At 41.3% G+C, this 14,456-nt stretch overlaps 1 protein-coding gene across 4 annotated transcripts in view; it reads left to right on the forward strand.

Moving 5' to 3' along the window:
* Nucleotides 1–2,995: 2,995 nt before the first annotated feature.
* The window catches only part of GLIS3 (GLIS family zinc finger 3), a 158,380-nt gene continuing 146,919 nt past the window's right edge, over nucleotides 2,996–14,456 (forward strand). Inside the window, exon 1 of one of the 4 annotated variants that reach the window (XM_090132228.1) lies at nucleotides 2,996–3,152. The gene's annotated coding sequence lies outside the window, so the exon portion shown is untranslated. Of the gene's footprint in view, nucleotides 3,267–3,359; nucleotides 3,498–3,607; nucleotides 3,806–14,456 lie in introns of those variants that run through there. The other 3 variants (XM_090132230.1, XM_090132227.1, XM_090132229.1) reach the window with 3 other exon arrangements.

The raw sequence follows: 14,456 nt of genomic DNA on the forward strand, positions 1-14,456 counted from the left end.
ATCATTAGCAAGATGAAGAAAAAAGATCTAGCCCCAGGGCCCACTCCCACAAACCCTGATTTTCCAGACCTCAGATCTCCAGATCCGCTGAGCATCTCCACAAGACATGTGAAGGGTAACACAGCCCCAAAAATGCTAAAGCAGAAAAGATGGCAGACAGTCCTCCCTTGAAGAGTTCATTCTCTCCAGGGAGCCATTCTAAGCTGAGGTGGAGAACATACAATACTTGCTTTTACAGATAAACCAGGGAAACACAATTGCATGATATTGGAATATATTTAATGTCCATCCCAGACATATGTGACACATGTATAATTCAAGAAACAATTTGGTGATGATCTATCAGTTGCTTCAAAACATCTTGAGAAAGCTTCTTCATATCTGCTGTGTGTCTGAGAAATTGTATGCTTAACCTTGTGTCAACTCTAGTCAGTATGTCTGAAGCATGAAAAGGAAACAAGCCCTTGTCATTCTTTTAAATCTCTTCAGGGCTCACCCAGCAAGATGGTCTTTCCTGAAGAAAAAAGAGAGATTTATATGAGCAGTTGTCTTTTCCATGATGCCTGATGGTAACACCCTTTTTGGACAACAAACCCAGTGGCATTATGCAACCAGAATGAGGACCTAAAGCAAGTGTACTGAAGCAGCTGGTGACTGTGTCTGCCAGCCTATGGGAGTGGAGCAGGAGTCAGACAAAAACTAGAAGAGAGCACATCCTTTTCTCAAAAAATCTTTGTAAAAATGCTTCTGCATTTAGCAGTTTGTAAACGGAAAGCTTAAATTATAGGTTCGGTATAAATTTATATAACATGCAGCTTTACATTTCCTCAAGGAGTAACTCAAAGATTTTACTGAACTAAGAAAATTTCACTTGGGACTAAAGTGACGAACAATTTTCATTACCTCAGTAAAAACCAGTTTGATTTTGGCTGGGTGATAGCATGAGTTTGCAGGGAATTCTGATTTGAACTCTCAAGTATCTGAAGTCTGAATTCACCTTCTAAATTCATTATCTCCACTGAATACAGGGATTGAGCTAGAGAGGAGAAAATCTGCAATGGAAACAAGTTCATTTGATGTAATAAAATGCAGAAGTTTTCTGACATAATAATGCACTAATCTTCAAGAAGGACATTCCCTGTATGGAATGAATATGGGTGCATATGAAGACATCTTCAACTCTATAAAAATGAAGGAAGATTTGAACCACAGTGCCCAGTGTTAGTTTTGGTACTGAGATCTTCACTGCCATTTTCGTTCCCAGCTCAGCATACTTCTCAGTGGTCTCCAGTGACAACAGCTAAAACTCCCTCTTTCTGCATGTAATGGCTACATATGAATATGTGTTTCACAAAGTAGTATGCAGCTAGGATCCATCAATTTTTTTCACTGAAGAATTGACAATTTACCTCCTACAGATAGAAATGACTCAAAAATGGATAAAGATTTTTTATGGGTGTTGAATTCATTTTCCAACAGTGTCCTCAGAGTTTACTTAAGGAAATTTAAATACAGCAGTTTAGCTGTTTTAGTAATTTTGAACTGAAATACACATTCTGCAGACATCTTTTAATATTTTTTTTTGGGGGGGAGGGGTGGGGAAGGTGGGGTTGGATAAACCTAAGTTGCTCATTTGCAATGTGAGTCTCCTAGTATCATTACAGTCAGTTCAATACCATTTCAGGGCTAACCTCTGAGACTTTCAGTGATGAGATCCAGCTAGAATGTAATTACATGACAAGTTCTGGACTACATAGTACTGAGAGAACAAAATGGGATGTTTTAATTTACTTGGCTCATAAATAAATCAGCCATTTTCATTTGGTAAAGACCCCTTCTTCACTTATTAGTGCTTTTAATATGCTGTTCAAAGTCAGGCATTACTAACAAATACTTTTCTTTTATGATAATCTGTATATGTTACATGTATTTCATTTAGACATAACTCAATCGCTGCCTAAGCATCTGTGCACTTAGAAGCAAAGAGACTGCATAATAGTGTCACCATATGAAAGAAAGCCTGAAGCCTCAACATTTCCTTGTATTCTGGCTTTGTAAAGAACGTATGCTGTGGTCTTCTACCAACTTGAGTCATGTGAATTTGATGTAATATGAGTAAACAGCAAGATATTTAACTCAGAAGAGCTAACGATCTCAAGGCTGGCCTTGGGCAGCTCAGTGACTGGGTGCACACTGACAAACCATCCCCATGCCTGCAGCCTACAGCTCTTGCAGACAAGCTGGCAGGAGAGCAGACTCCCCTTCTCTTTGGAAGATGTGATCAGGGTAGCCTCACTGCCATTTGCTGGGATTTGGAGAAGTGGGTTAATATCTAGCTTAGGTTCTGGGCTTGCTTTGCTTGGAAGGTATAAGGCTGTTGCACTTTCCTGGTGCCACGCATGCAGGAGGTATCTTGCTCTGGGACACCTTTGCTGGCAGGCATCTCACCCGCAAGTGCTGGACATGGGAGTCATCAGGTAATCTCTCAGCCTAGCTCTCCAGCTGCTTATTTCCACCTCAGTTACAATCCCAATTACCCAGTTACAGTAATTAAAGAAAAATGATCCATGACAACACCAGAAGTTCTTATTTATGGCCCACTCTCTCCATCTGTGAAAGATGCTTTCTGGGGCCAGCACCAGGGTCTGCATGAGTGAGGTCTTCCTGAGTGAGCGGACTGAGGCAGCAGATTTGACTCAGTATCTTCCAATCATTTTTTCTTTATTCTGTTGCTAATCCGATCTCCGGTGTTTACAAGAAGAACCTCTGCCTTCACACCATATTTCTAAAAATCGCCCAGGAAAGCATCACCAGGCATTTAACCCCCTGATCCTCTTCCCCACCCCAGAGGCGCTGTCCCCTTTCCTCACCTCCCCTTCGCTATACTGGCCACTCCTGTACCCCACAGCAGGTTCCCAGCAGCCTCCCCCCGCCCCTTAGAGATCCATATAGTCCCGTGCAGTCCCTTTAAATCCCCATGCTGCCCCACGGATCTCCCCGTGCCACCCTCCAGTGCTCTCATTCCCTGCAGCGTCCCTTCAGCCCTAGAAGAGCCACCTCCACGCAGCCGCGGCAAGGGTTAACGGCGGGGCCGGCGGGCACATGACGGCATGGCCCGGCCGGGTTCCGCGCTGCCGGCGGGGAGGCGAGAGGTGAGCGCGGCGAGGCGTGCGCGACCGCTCCGCGTCCCTTTCCCTCCGGTCTCGCCTGCCTTCAGCCTTCGGGGAAGGGTAGGGGGAGCTCGGCCCCTCCGACACCGGGAGAGGGTGAGTCGGTAGCTCCCGTCCCCCGCGTCACAGCGGGGAGGGGGAGACGGGAGCGGGGAGCTGCGGGGGAGAAAAAGCCAAACAAACGCGTCTGTGGTGAGGTTAGCTGGCCGTTACTCACCGCGCTGGCCAGCTTGCTGCCGCGAGAGGAGAGCGCAGCGTCGTCTGACAGGACAGGACACACACCCTCCCTGCAGACGGGTCGCGCCGCGAGTGAATAAGCGGAGATAGGTAACCGCCGGAGGACGGCGCGACTGCCACCGGCGGCGCGGAGCTGCGGCAGCAGCGTGAGCGGCGCGGCGGGGCGGGGCGCGGCGGCGGGCGAGGAGTGGCCCCGGTGCCTGGTCCCCGCGGTAGCTGGCTCTGGGCCGGCCGTCAACCGGGTACCGGCACAGCGAGGGGCAGCGCTGCGGCCGGGCAGCTCAGCCTCCCCGGCATCACAGCCACGACATTCACGGCTTTCAGCTGTGCCCTCCTCTCCCGAGACCGCGGTAGCAGCTTTTCGCCCGGGTCGAAGCTGCTGAAATTTCAGCTGCGAGGTGTGTGGGCGTTGTACGGGTGGTGGTGGCCGTCTCCTGGGACATCTGCCCGCAGAAACGCGTGGTGGTGGCAGCGGGACACTGGGCAGGTGGCTCTGGCCCTGTGGCTCTGCCTCCCACGGGTACGCCGCTGGTGCCGTGCCGGGTCCTGGTTACACTCGCACCTTCTCCGCTGCTGATGCTGCAGTGTCAGCAATTGCGGTCGCGTTCCTGGAGGGTCCAAAGTCATGATGGGCAACGCGAGCGGGGCAGCGGCGTGAGTACAAGGCGCAAGAGTCGGGTTTCGCAGAAGCCACAACGTGTGAGGGTGCTGCGCCTGACAGTAGCACATCGCAAAGCATGCCTCGGACGGGTGCTCGCTGTCGTCAGGTTGTGTTGGGTTTCTCCAACAGCTTCCCGAACTTTGTAGCTCATCCTAATGAGAGTAATGCCGCTCCTGGGAAGTTCGTGCTGTTGTGCTGCCGCAGCCTTTTGCAATAGTTCTGCCTTGTTGCCCCCAGTCCTAAAGGAGAAAAGATTGAGGAGATTCTAATTACCATCGTAAAGACCTGAGAAAGTTTTTCTAGTAGAGTGGTAAAAGTGCTGGGTCCCAATTGCACGAGGACATACATCATCCTATCACTCTGATAACGGCTGCCCTCCTGGTGATCGCAGCACTAGCGGTGGCTGCGTTCTGTGCTCTGTTTGTACAGCTCCTTGCACAAAGGCATTCCTTACTGTGACTAATCTTCCCAGGAATTACAGTGATGCAAGCAATAAGTAATTAGTATATTTTACTATGCTAGCACTGAGAAACTCAGTCATGTTTGGAGGCTGGTCATCTTACAGTGTTGCAGAGAACTTCCTCTGGCTTTTTTATGCCTGGCTCATTGATGCCCTATCAAGAAGGCTTCCTGTGAATCTTGGGGAGCCAGAAAACCCTCAGGCTGTACATCCCTCCCCTTGCTTTCCTTGGCTGATCACTCGCATTAATGAAAGTGAGATATCATCAGGGTACTACGGTTTGGAAATCAGCCCCCCGTGGTAGTCCAAAAGTACAGGTGTTGTGAAAAGAACATGAGCTGCCAAAACGGTGGATACTCTCTGAGGCAGTACTATAGCAGTGCATGGCTTCTGAGATGGCTGGTAGCATGGAGGGTCAGAAAGATTCTGTATAAATTGAGTGGAAGGCTTATTTGTAGTTTAAGTTTTGAAGCCACATTATCTTCCTTTACTGCAGCTGTTTTCCCTAATCTGTATGTTGTTCCAACCTTAATTTCTAGCACTCTATTCAATTCATTATTATTATTATTATTATTATTATTTTTCCAGCTGAAACTCCTTCCCTTGGAAGGAAAACCCATCATTGCAGTTGTTTTGATTGTGAGCTATAGCCAGGTGCCAATGCAGCACCTGTGCAGCAGTCATCATACCAGTGCTTCATTTGATGTGCACACACTTTTCCAAAAATTAGTTATGAAGCCAGGGGCTGGTACCTTTGCCTGGGCACGTGCTTGTTGCACACAGCTGCAGGGCACAGCAACAATAGGAGCCTCCAGGGCTCTGTTTCTGTAGGCACAGGACACTTCTGTGAGGCACTGACGCTTTCCCCTGGACTGGTGCTGAGATGGGGCAGGTGGGTGAGGGAGAGACTGTCTTTGTTCATGATGGGCTGAGTCCTGCAGCACACAGTCCAGGAGCACAAAGAAAGGTGACCACGTCTCTCTTGCAGTGCGTGGCAGCTGCTACTGAACTGAAGTAAGGATCCTTCCGCCTTCTTTGTTTTGGGATGGTGCTTGCTACCTAATGCACAAAGTGCCTGTGTCTGATAAATGTCACATAACTGCATGTCTCCTGAGCTAGATTCATTACATCTCCTTAAACTGGCCTTTGGAGCAGTCTGACTCAGGTCTTACTGGAGCTGAAGGGTGTTTGACTCCTACTTCAGTGGGTGAAGTGGTAAGCCAGCTCTTTCTAAACTGCACTGGAACAGCAGACAGTGTGGCTTACTGTGCTGCTGGCACAGGTTTGTGAATTCTTTATTTTGCTTTTTGAAGGATTACTAATCACATTTTCCAGGGGTTCAGTCTGACTTTAAGTCTTACTACGTGGTTTTCTGAAAGTGAATTTATAAATCGTTGGGGATTTTGAGTAACTGTTGTCATGTTGTTATTGATAGAGGTACAGTAATAAAGCTTTGAGTAATGTCAGCTTGAAAAAAGGAGACTTCAGAAGCAATCAACCTAATTATATTTCTTTTGACATCACCATGAGTAAGACAGGGCACTGAAGAGTCTCGTTGATGGAGAGAAATATTCTACTGAAAGGTAGCAAGTGCTTGCATTTCTTTGGTACAGCAAAATAATGCATTTAGCACAACTAATATTCTTTGGTATTCTTGTATTGTAAGTTTCAGTCTTATTCAAATTTCAAAGTGTCATGTAAGTCACTATAATCAGGAGCTATTTATGGTGTGAAGGTCAGATAGACTGTTAGTACATAATTAGCATCCTACTGTTTTTTAGTTTGTTATATATGCTTTAATGCACCTCTAGGTATACCCAATGTTTTGGTTTGAATCAGTTTGGCTCCGCTGCCTTTGATATGAGAATGGCATTTTAATGGAAGCTGGTATGAAACAAATGAAATCAATGAAAGGGCATTTGTGACCAAATAATACCATTGTTACTGCGAAGTACTCATTTAAAAAGATGGGGGAGGTATTTTAATATTTTGTTTGCACATTATAATAATTTAAAAATAAAATAAAATAAAATAAAAAATTGCATGTTATACTTCTTCATTATAGAATCAGGAAAATGAAAATGAATTCTAGAGAAAACTTCTTTCTGCTTTCATCAAAATGAACAAAAGTTGTATTGCATGCACTTGCATACCACTTGGTTCAAAATATATCTAATATATCAAAATGTGGAAAAAACAGCTGTAGACAATGATAAAAGCTAGGCAAAGACAGCACAGAACTGTCTTCATCATTGTAAAATAGAGTACAGAGGAGAACAGCAGGGAGATCAACCAGCTTTGACCTGGATTTTACCTGAGCTGGCAGGTCTGCATAAACTGTGTGTACTTCTGTTGATTAAATCAAAGGCACTTCTACTTAGTAAAGCTGATGCTTTTGTCATGTATTTCTTTGATTATATTAGTACTTTTTGCAGACAGGGATTATTGACTAGAATGTTCTGTTTTTTTGTAGCCCATTTATAGTGCCATGCTATATTGCCTTGCCAGTGAAACAACTGAGTTTGTGTGTCCTTTTCTAAGGAGCTACTCACCTGTGTTAGGACAAGGTACATTCTGCTTTTAAAACAAACTGAGAATTTCAGAACATTCAGCTCTGCCTGTCCTTAGTTGAATTGAAAAGAGTTATTTGTGCTTCAGCTAGGCATGAAAATTAATAATACTGCATGTAATTTGTGTACTACGTGAGTTTTATTCCTGTGATACACAAATACAACAAAGAAAGATAACATTTAGAATACATATTTTATAATCATTTCAGTGTCAATAGAGCATCTCTTCTTAAAAATGTCAGTTAGGGTGTTGCTTTTGCCTTTGAATGTAATTAACATAGTCTTTCATTGTTAATGAGCTTAACCTGTAGTATAGTACGTGTGAGTATCTGTCCATATGTATCTACCCCTACAGTCACTTAGATGACTTCTACTCTATTCTGGAGATGTGCTATGAATGCAGTTTTGCAAAAGGCATGTTTGGTGTTATGCTTTTTTTCTTTTTTTTGGCAGTGCATGGAAAGAGAAAAATGGAACATTGTAGAAAGTCAAGAGTTTAATATGAAAGCTTCATGCAAACTTCAGTCATGAATACAATGGTCATAACTTTTCTGGCTTCAATGCTGAAAATCTCATGTGCTGAAGATAAAAGTTACAGATCAATGTTTTGCTGCAGAGAAGTTGTAATGCTGGGTTCAAACCATAATATATACGTGAATGAAAACCATAATTGAAGATGAACCTCAGTTTTATTCCTATCAACTTAATTTGTGTATCTAACCAAGTTAACTAGGCAACATATCCATGATTCAACAAAGTACTTGAACATGTATTTAATATTAAACATATGAACCTAGTGATTAAAGTTGGGCACGTACTATTCGGCTGAATTAGGGCTGATATTACCTGATATATGTGACGTCTTAGCCTAGTGATTTCACTGCTACAGCTTTTTTTCTACAAATCTTTTTTAGGCCAGGAAATGTTTAGATCTAGTTGAGGTGTTCAGGAAATGCTCAGATGTTGTACTAAGGTATATGGATTATGGGGAAATATTGGTGGTAGGTGGATGGTTGGACTAGATCTTGGAGGTCCTTTCCAACCTTGCTGATTCTATGATTCTTTGATGCTGCCATTTGTTAGGTCATGGCTGAGAAGATCACTTAAACCCTTTACTGGTTTTGTCTTCTAAGAATGAAATAATGGGAAAAGTAAAATAAAGAAAAATGTCTTAATGGAAAGTCAGAATTGCAAGATTATTGGCATAAATAGGAAGATATTCCTGAAAATTGGCATCTGAATGATGGCATCTAAGTTAGAGTATATCTGCAGATTTACAATAGAAATCTTCTTTTGCAGGAACAGTAGTTATGTTTTTGAATACCCATCAGAGCTGGGAGGGCCAGGGACATTTCTGTGGTTTTGCTTTTCCCTCTCCATTTTCTTGTGTGTACGTTCTTTAAAATGTGAACTGGCATCTCTTTCCTTTTTTGTCTACATCTACATAATGCTGCCCTGATGTGTTTGCTTTGCAACACCATGTTAATTAACAGACCAAAGAGGTGACAGGAAAAGAGGAGATAGCCTGTTCCTCACAGTGACCACAGTCTACAAGGGAGTCTTTTCAGTCCTGGCTGCATTCTTTCACTTGCTTAACATTCACTTCATTTCATGGCTGGTTTAGCTAATGTGAAGGTAGCTGACCTTATTGCAGTCTTCAGCTTTTGAAGAGGCAGGTTCTCTTTGTGTTGAAGTTGTGAGCCTTTGCTTAGCTTTGTTCTTTCTCCCAACCCGGACCTGTAACACTTGTACTTTGTTGCTTGTAGCCAGTGATGTCACAGAGTTAAGAGCTCCGGGCAGACCTCTCTTTTATTGGGTGTTACTTACTACATCTCTTTTTTTTTTTTTTTTTTTTTTTTTTTTTTTTTTTTAATGCATTCTTTTTTAAACAGACATATTTACGATGCATTAGTTACTGACTTTGGACTGATGTCAGTCATAGCTATCGGTCGGTAAAAATACTCTCTTATTACATTAACTGCTTATAAATGAACAGGAGGTCATGCAGAATGAGCCACCCGACCACTTGTATTCCTCATGTACCTGTGCTGTTCAGTGGTCAGGAGATCCCACTTATCTGTGTTCATGCAGAAATGCCCTGCCCATCATCAGGTAACAGCAGCCCAAGCCCAGCTATTGGAAACATGTTCACTGGTGTACAAATCAAAGAGACCTCTTTCAAGAGGATTAAGTCCTCAGAGCCTCATCATTAACAGTACAATTCATCTTCCTGCTTTAAGTCCCAGGAGACAAGTGGTTACAAATGGGAAGCCTTTATTGCAAGGTCCAGGCCCACAGTCTTTGATGACAAAACAGCAGGAATTTGGAAACATATTTTGCCTATGCACAGGTGATGACATTTCTTCTGCTGTACTATATATCTAGATGATACTGATTTTAGCTGATGAAATTCTGTCTCTTCTTTAGCATTCTTTTACTGCAACAGAAGAGATATTGAAGCAGAATGTTTTACTATGTTTCACTAAAGTAATTAATTGCTTGATTATGGCTAGGAACATTGTAATTGACAGCAGTTGCTCATACACCCTAAGCTGTCTGATGTTTCCTTATAAACAGCACAGTCTTACTTTGCTTTTCTAATGTAACTCAACAGATCCAAATAGTCACTTTGTGCTCTGGAGAGACAGAATTTTGTGAGTACTGTCAGAAATATTCTGTCTTGGATGCATGAACACAGCTTTCCTTCCATGACTAACAACTGCTTACTCATGATAGCAGCAGTGTAGTCATAGTTTTTTTGTGTACTTAGACAAGGAAAGCTGTAAAGCACCTTGGAGCATGTCTTAATCACAGATTTGCAATTTGGTTTTTGGAACGACTTTGTATGTTGTGGAAAATAATGAAACGTAGCTCTCACAAGATTTGTAGCCTGGTCCTCAGTGAATAAGTGTTTTTACATCAGAGATTTACAAGTCTATCTGGAATCACTTTCTTGTCTGCTCTTGGGTCTGTAAAGATTAAAGAGAACTTTAAGGTTTCAGAAATTACTGATTCTGGCTGTGCTAGAAATTGGGATGCTACTTTTGAGTAATTAGAATATCTTACTTTTAGAATTTAATGTAGTTAGATGTGAGGATTTCATGGATGGAAAAGAATTAAATACTTTGAAACACCAATAAAAATTTTTGATTTTCATTTGAGTACAAATGCAGAGAAGGAGACAGATTTCTTCTGTTATTCCGAGTGTATTGCTTCTTTTTATTTTCCTTCTTCACTTTGTTTGCATTAAAATTCATTAAGTCCATCCACTTCAGCATGGCACACAAAACCATCAGTATTTTAAAATGAGTTGAAAGTTAACTGCCTGCTTGAGTGTTCTGCTGAGTCGTGCCTATAGTAATTCATATATATATTCATTGGGGGACATCTGGTGCTTGCTGTGGTGGTGCTGGTGGATATTCCTCACAGTATTTGGCTTCAAGCCTCTGCTGTTGGCAGTGAGAGGAAGTGGAATCTTTACTCTATGAGCTCTAGAGGAACTTCTCTTAGTCTGCATGTAGAGCCTAATTCTGGCTCAGTCCAAAGTGATTTGTTTAAACTTATCACAGCATGGATCTCTGTTTTATATTTCTAAAACAGCCTAATGTAACAGTTGCTCCACCAGCTGTATACTTTGTAGAGATCATCACATGGCAAAGAAATGTATCATCTAGTTTATTGTCTTTGGTATTTGGGGATTTGGGTCTAATATGTGTAACCACAATGTTCCTGACTGTTGTTGTTTCCACCCTTCTTCCTTGGCCCACTCTCCTGTCACACATTTAAAACAGCCTGCTGTTTTGTGGGATAGTGAATAGAGATTCCAGCAGAAAGCCTGGCACTGGGGAAGTTTGTAATTAACACTGCTGCGTAAACATTGTTTGCTTGTAATAAATATGTGACTGAAAAGACAAGAGGCAGTGTCAATTGTAAAGCAAATGAGGAACACTGGGAAAGAGATAAGGAGACAAAGTGAATGAGTGATGATATACTTGTCTTCCAAAAGCATATTCTGTATTTTTCTTCTGTAGTCAGACAATAAAGGAGGTCTGCATAGCCCTTAACTGTACCGTGTTCTCCTTTATCAAATGGATGTTAAAATATTACACTTGTAAATGAGAGAATATGTTGTGATTTTATTTTTGAGAATTTATAGAATAGCAGAAATTCTATAAAATGCAAATAGTTACCATGGAAGAAGATACTATGAGCTTCAGATACCGTGGACTTAAGATTCTTTGTTTCTATTGATTGGAATTAATCATAATTATTAACAATACTGCTTACAAAGTTAAAGAAGTGTATCCACTATGGAAGAAAAAAGGTTCATCCACTTAGCCACATCCACTTAGTTTTCTAAGACTTTGATCCCTGATAGGCTAATTTATAAGGTTTAAACAGCATATAAACCTTGTAAAACTGTTCGTCTAACAAGTGCCTGTGCAATTCTTTCATATTTTGTCCCTTTCTAGTGGCTGTTACATAGAGGGAATGTCTTCTGATAGGCATTTGATTTAAACAAAAAATAAAGTCTCAAGAAGTCAATGATTTTCCTTTTACAATTGTCTCAAGATGATTTAAAGAAGCTTACACAATTCAGAAGCGTGGGGTTTTTTTTAATTTTTTTTTTTTTTTTTTTAACTTTAAAACATATGGAATAGTAAAAGCAGCAAGATACACAACAGACTGAGTTCGTGGTTTTAAAAAACAGCTTCCCTATTCTCTTTCCGTAATGGATAAACAGCACCACAACAGGGAAGAAGGAAAGAACAGAATATTTTAGAGCAGTCCAACCGTGTCTTGTTTTCCATGGATTTTTATTTATATATTTATTTGTTTATTTGGACAGGAGATGGTATTGTATGCACTAAGAGGACAATAATAATCTACAGTAAGCACAACGTGCCCTCAGCAACAGGCTGAGAATCTTTTATTTGCATGAGAACTATCTTTTATAGCGATTGAAAGCTTTGACAGACAATGATTTTTAGAAAGGATGCCACCTCAAGTCACATTAGGAGAAAATGTTACACTTTTATGCATGATGAGAACCTAAAGCATACTGTACATTTTTATTATATGGAGAAAAAAAGCAAGTCTTAATAGACACTGATCTATGTTCCCAAAGGGGATATTTTGACACAGAAATTTGGTGCAAAATTCAGGCGTAACAGTAAACATAATTGACACTGGAAATCTACAGTCTCTAATTTCATTTGATAAGTGTATTTGACCACTTTTTGTGAATATTTAGTTTCACACTTATCAGATTTGCTCAGACTTTGAAAGCAGATCTTTATTGATAGTAGTTGCTCAGGTTGCAACAGAGAGTTGTAAAGACATCAGGGAAAAATAAGCAGAAAGAGGTGAGAACAGCAGAGGAAGGTAGAAGTCCATAAGGTGATAGCACTGATCTTCAGCTTCTCTTTTTCAATACAGAAGATCTTTCGACAACTGTCTTGTACTGAAAAATAATATAATTGAAAAAATCCAGCTTTCTGTTGAATGTTCTATTACTATGAAAAATTTTAAAAGAAATTCTAATCTTAGAATGGTCCAAATTACAACTGTAGTGATACCCAGACCACGTTATGTATTTGAAGATGTACTGCTTTGATTATCTTCTCTAAATAAAAATATCTAAGCAGTTTTTCATCTTAAGAAACTAGTAGCTGTTCTTACTGCTTGTCTTATTCACTCATCTCGACAGACAGTATTTTTTTGAATTTGAGCTGGATGATGTTCAGACACATCCTGAGGGCTATTGTGACTTACATGGTAATAAAAATCCCTAATATTTCAGAAGACGTCATATGTTTTCCAGATGGCCAACATGTTCAACACCTGTACCTTTCTCTTACTATATGAATGAGAACATATTTTTCTGAAGTCCATCAAGAGGTATTAAAAACAAGTATAATTCTGGTAGTTTATGTAGTGGAGGACTCCTGGGCTGTTTCCCTCATCATTGTCTAGCTGGGGACAGTGGAGGGTAGGGTCCTGCTGGGGGACTTGGGGACTTGTTCTGAATTGCTGCGATCATACTTATGTGTTTATGGAAGTTCATTTGAAGCTTAGAGCAGATTTTCCTGTAATGTTAGATAATATATTGTAGTCTTCAAGCAGCTCAAATCTGTCCAGTGGAGAATTTCTGTGGTAATTGCTATTATCCATTGAGGTGCCGTTTGTGGAAGTGGTATAGCTGCTGCACTTCCAGCCATTGCAGTTATAACACAGCAGAGATGCACCAGGTGGACACAGGAAGGGAGAAGGCTTTTGGACTTCTTTACTTATCTGTTTGTGGTTTGAGCAAATATATTTTGCAAGACTTTCTAGAAATTGTGAGCAGCTCTCAGTCAAGAGAGCTGTAGCTATCTTCTTGCTTACACCGTTGTCCCTAGCAGCAGATGACACAGCATATGTAGGGAGTCCTGGACTTGGAAAGTAAGAGCACCTTTTGTTCCATCCTGGTTGCTCTATTAAAACTGCTGTACTCAACATGTGAGTACGTGTCTGAGGCTATATTATAACTAGAAAGATTTTTTGAGGGGAGTAGGGGGATGGAGAGGGAGGGTCTTTTTGGCTTTTTTCATAGGCGTTGGAAGGAACAGCACCTCCAATGCTGGTAAGCCGTGTGAGAACTGTTAAACCTGACTAGAAAGGATCATTTGTCTCCATTGTCCAAGAGAGCTTTGTTTCACTTCTGGACAATAGCTACACAGGTCTGTGAAGTCTGTTATGTGCAGAAATGTTAATCAGTAAGCAGCTTGAGCCTCATTTGAAATCTTTTTTACACACTTATTTTGCTCTGTAGTACTGTTGTTTTTATGTGTCACTTGGCACAGCCTGAAAACAAGTTGTTCATCAGCATTCTGTGCAGTTCCTTACAAAGAAAGCTTGATTCAGGCCTTACTTTCTTTTTAAGCTGTTTTTTAAAAAATCAATTTTCAGCAGTTTTTAAGCCTACTTATTGACAATGTTTAGGTACAGCAAAGTGATTAAGTGATAATGATCTTAATTGTATCCAGTTTGTCAGATTTTCCAGCCTGCAGACACTTCAGTGGACTTGACATGTTTGAATAGGAGCATACAACCCATCAAGGCAAGGAAGTCATGAATTACAGCTCTGACAATTGTTGATAACATTCGTTCTTGATCGAACAGGGAAGGGCCTTGATGGATTTCTCTGTCCTGTCCAAGACTTCCCAACAGGGCAGATGAGAACGTGGGACTCTCTGTGCTTAATTCTAGAATTAGTTCTAGGCATTGGATGAAGAGGTTGTAATCTAGGCCCACAATCCTAGTTAGATTTGGGTTTTGTTACACCTTTTATAGCATATACAAAAGTATACTTAATG

The sequence above is a fragment of the Phasianus colchicus genome, chromosome Z (genome assembly GCF_987193195.1).
Source record: "Phasianus colchicus chromosome Z, bPhaCol1.hap1.1, whole genome shotgun sequence".
Taxonomy (NCBI): domain Eukaryota; kingdom Metazoa; phylum Chordata; class Aves; order Galliformes; family Phasianidae; genus Phasianus; species Phasianus colchicus.